The sequence below is a fragment of the Triticum dicoccoides genome, chromosome 5A (genome assembly GCF_002162155.2).
Source record: "Triticum dicoccoides isolate Atlit2015 ecotype Zavitan chromosome 5A, WEW_v2.0, whole genome shotgun sequence".
Classification (NCBI taxonomy): domain Eukaryota; kingdom Viridiplantae; phylum Streptophyta; class Magnoliopsida; order Poales; family Poaceae; genus Triticum; species Triticum dicoccoides.
The window spans coordinates 30,684,837-30,689,543 of record NC_041388.1 but is presented as its reverse complement, the minus strand read 5'-3'; positions in this window follow the sequence as shown (position 1 = coordinate 30,689,543).

Below are 4,707 nucleotides of genomic sequence, written 5' to 3'. Positions count from 1 at the left end.
ATCCATGTTACTAGATGGTAGCAGTTCAGAGGCAACACCGCCGGAGAGCAGTCTGAGCACATATATTATAGTGCTTGAGGCTCTACTAGAGGCAGAAAGAGATAGTGTGGCTGCCATGAATGAGGTAATATTTATCTTCAGGCTGGAAATTACGGAATTAGCGGCACACATTATGCAAGCAACCCAAGAATTGGAGGAAGTCAGAATGTTGCATTTGAAGACGGAGGAAGTCCTGCTGTTTCTGCTATCTGAAGCCCAAGATAATCCTGGTTCTTCTTTAGATACTAGTTGAAATTTTCATTAGATTATTGTACTTTCATGTTGTGTCATGTCTCTGAATGGATTATGTTGCAAGACCCCCTATGTTGTCCATGTGTTGTAATGATCCGATTTTTTTAGGCGAGGTAATCCTCAGAACTTGTATGATTGACATAAGGTGAATTGTTTGTCGTGTGAGCATATTGTATTGGATGAAATAACTGCTTGACTCAGAGTGTATCCAACCTAGTGAATTAGAAGATCACGACATTTCTAAATCATAATCATATATAAAGGTGGAATAAATCTTTGTTGTGGTTTTGAAGAAATAAATAACAAAATGTATAATTATCTGTGGATATTCGTAATCGAATACAAATTGGATTTGAATTTAGTTTGTCAGGTCCCAGGGCAAACGTGAATGCTCATTCTCCCAAGTTTTGAACGAAGCGGCTAAACACCCACTATAATTTGTGGGCTGCTCGAAGCAAGTGTTTGCGAGATGGAAATTACTGTCTACCCCTGACACTTGACATCCTTAAAGACATGATTTACACTGTTGTCGATAGGGGTAGACTAAACTTCAATCAGACGTGACATGACAGCCTCTGAGCCCATTCAGACATGGTGGGCGCCAAACGTGGGCGGCAAAACACATTTGATTCAAGCTCGTTTGAAAGACACATGTCTCTTCCTCCATTTCCCCATTCATACACAGTGGGCGGCAAAACAAACTCTCCTCGTCTGAAATCGATGTAGGCTTATATTTAAAATAGGGGCAGATGTGTAACTTCCATCAGACATGACACAACCGCCCTACCTGTCAGCCCCGTTCATACACCATGGGCGCCAAAACACCCTCTCCTCGCCCGAAATCGATGTAGGCTAATATTTTAAATAGGGGCAGATGTGTAACTTCCATCAGACGTGACACAACTGCCCTACCTGTCAGCCCCGTTCATACACCATGGGCGCCAACCGTGGACGGCAAAACACCCTCTCCTCGCCTGAAATAGTTACCGACAAATATTTGGGAGATGCGAGATTACCGTCCTATCCCCAACCGACGCGATGCCCGAAATTTTAAACGGGGGATAAGTTTGTAACTTTCCCCCATTTCAGAGAACCGCGTCCCAAAGTTTGAGATCCCCCTCCCCTCCATTTCCCCATTCATACACTGTCGGCGGCACGACAACCTCCGCACTGCGGCCAGCCTCCTCCGTCCGCCACCCCATCCTCCACCTTGCCGGAGCCGCTACCCCTACCCCGTCGTCCACTGCAAGAGATGGACATCTCTCATCCACGACGCTCGACCAGCATCCTTTCATCGCCTCCTCTCGCTTCATCGGCACCGTCGTCCACCTTGCTGTTGCCGCTCCTACGACCGCCTCGTCCACGGCAACAGGATATATCCCCCGACCCGGCCGTCTGCCGTCTAAAGTCTTCTTCCCCGCCGCCAACAAGCATCGCACCTACAACACCCTCAACGTATCAGCATAGGCCTACACGGCATCGCAAGAGAGGTGGTACTCTATGTGCTTAAGTTATTGATCTCACCCGGAAAATAGATCGTAATTTGTTTACTGTACTTTTCTTGTCCGTTCCAAATCGTAGTGGCTAGTTGAAAGCAAACATTGGTTGCAAAGTAGCTTTGTCCGGTTTGCACCTTCATATCCGCCATGGCACGAGCACTATACTCGTAAAGCTTATGGCTTCCCCCCTTTATATTGACTACCATCATCGTAGGTGCTTCGTGTCGTGCTAGCACTGCTCCTCAAGACCTCAACCCAAAGCTTACGTGTTGAAATACTAATCTGATATGATGCTCATATCACTAAAATAGAGAACGTTTAATTGGTCACCTAATGTTCCTATATTCATTTCGAAAAGCATGTGCGCCACCCACTGGTCCAGTTAGTTCCATTTTCTTGATTTTTCTCTTGATGCTTAGGGTTTTCCCCTTTTATCTACTCTACTATGATCTGTGTAGGTGCTTTCTGTCGTACTAGCATTACTCCACCCTTCAAGCTAAACAACACAACACTCAGAATTTGAAAGCTTAGTTGTTCAAATATGGTTGTGATATGATACTGATATTAGTTAACCGACACATTTAATTGGTTAGCTAAAGGTCCTACTTGAGTTTCCAAATGCATGTCGCGACATATAGAGAGACAGCATAATTGCATTTCTTTGTCACTTGTTGACCATACTTTCTTGTCCATACCAAATCTTAGTTGTTATTTCAAAGCAAACATCGGTTGCTAACTACCCTTTGCGCGGGTTGTAGCTTCAGATCTGCCATCCCACTGCCATGGTCAACACTGTACTCATCATGCTTATGTATTCCCCATTTTATGATGACCACAATCAGCCTACGTGGTTCGTGTCGTAATAGCATTGCTCCACCCATCGAGCTAAACAAGCTTATTTGTACAAATTCATATATGATATTATTGCTGATATTAGTAAAACTGAGAGATGTTTAATTGGTTAGCTAAATGTTCCTACTTTAGTTTCGAAATGCATGTGAGCCACATATGGAGAGACCGGAAAGAATAGTATTTCTCTGTGTGCTCTGGTTCATCATGGGTGGCCAACAAACATTGTATTAAAAGACTTGTAATATCTTCAATCTGCTTGCTCTTCTGCTCTTCTTTAAGATGATACTCTTCTCTTGTGGTCGACTAGTCAGGTTGAGTTGTTCTCCCTTAGTATATTTTGAATCTGTCAGGTCAGGTCGACTTGTTCTTCTTTACTATATGTTGAAGCTATCATCTACGAAGTGTCATCACTTCTGGAGCTCTCATATTTTGAGTAGTAGGCCACATTATATTAATGCACACAACAAATTACAGCATGCATGGCATCTTTTAAAAGAATTGCAGAGATAGCACAAAGGGGTTTACAGGGAGGCAGTATTGGATTAGAATCATTTCTACATTACAAAGAAAATCTCATTTGTTTTTATGTTTTCATGCATGTCAGATATTGAATATTATCAAAATGAATATGAGAATGGGCGCACGAGAGGAATATTGCGGAATGATCCACTGCCTAACAAACTTGGCATGGTGGAGGATGGCCTATCTTATTCACCCATCAAGGTGCTTGCTCTAACTTTGCAAAGTTGTATTGGTCGCACATATTTTGCTTCTGACCTCTTGCATTACTTCTACTTTGTTACACCATCTGCTTAGTTTAAGCATCATATAGGAGTATATGCCATACCTATCCATTTTCTGTACCTATTCTGTGTGTCGTCACACTATGTTTTTCCAGTCAAATGTTGTTCTTTCATAATAGGTGTCCAAAAGGAAGAGGGTGAGTGCAGGTCGTCAAGGAGTACAAACTAGGTATTTGGAAAAGGTAGTGATACCCGTTAAATCAGATAGATCAGCAGCACAGAAAACACATGCCCAACTGTACCACACTTTACCCCTACCCCAGTGGCCAAACCCCTATTAGAACTTCTGGGAGCCCAGCGTCAGGTACTGTCTATGATATCAATTCAAAATTTGAACTCCTAAATTTCTGTTTGTGCCTTACCTTCTCTCTTGTATGAAAACTAATTTCAGATGAATATCCTTGATCAAAGGATCATACGATCTCAAAACAATAATGGGCTTTGCATTGCTCTTGTCAGTACCTCTCTCCCTTTTGCCTTGTAACGCTGTACTTAATTAATTGCTAGTTGACTATGTATCATCAGTCTGCACCTGAGCTTCATTATCCTCTGTTTCTTCCAATATTATTTGATCTATATTTACTCTTTGCTAAATGTAGAATAATGGCAACGCTTATAAAGAATTTTCTTTGGGGAATTTATTGAATTATCCTTCCATCAACATGGAGAAGGGCTTTGTCCAGCCCGTGTTAACATGTAATGTAAGTTCATCCTTCTCAAGCCTTCAAACTTTGTTCTAGTATAGATTTGGATAGGCATCATTTCCTCCACTGTTGTTTGCTTTGCTGTTTACATCTGATTGGATGTTTGCAACAACTACCAGTTTCAAATTGTAGTTGTAAAAACATGTTCCTTATGCAGAACAGATCCATTTATTTGCTTAGATAGTTGTGAAACCTGTTACATGTCTCCTTGTTTCTCTTTCAGACTCGTATCTCTTACACCAGGCAGAACTTTAGGGAAGATAGTGAGCCAAACCATCTTGAGGACAGCGAGATGACCCCAAGGTCCTGTCTTGATGAAGACAGTGAGTTGAAGCTACTCACCAGCAGGTGTGAGACAACCTCTGTGTAGTCGCTGCCTCAATCAGTTCGACTTCTTCAGTCTCAACTTAAAGTAGAAAGGCTTGCTTCAGCTCAGCTCTGACTCGAAGTCAAAGATGCAATGAAGATGTCAGAGGACTGCCGTGCGCACCATCATGCCTTAAATCTAGTGTTGATGCATCTAACGTTGACACAACTGAGGTCTACTCAGCTTCTTCC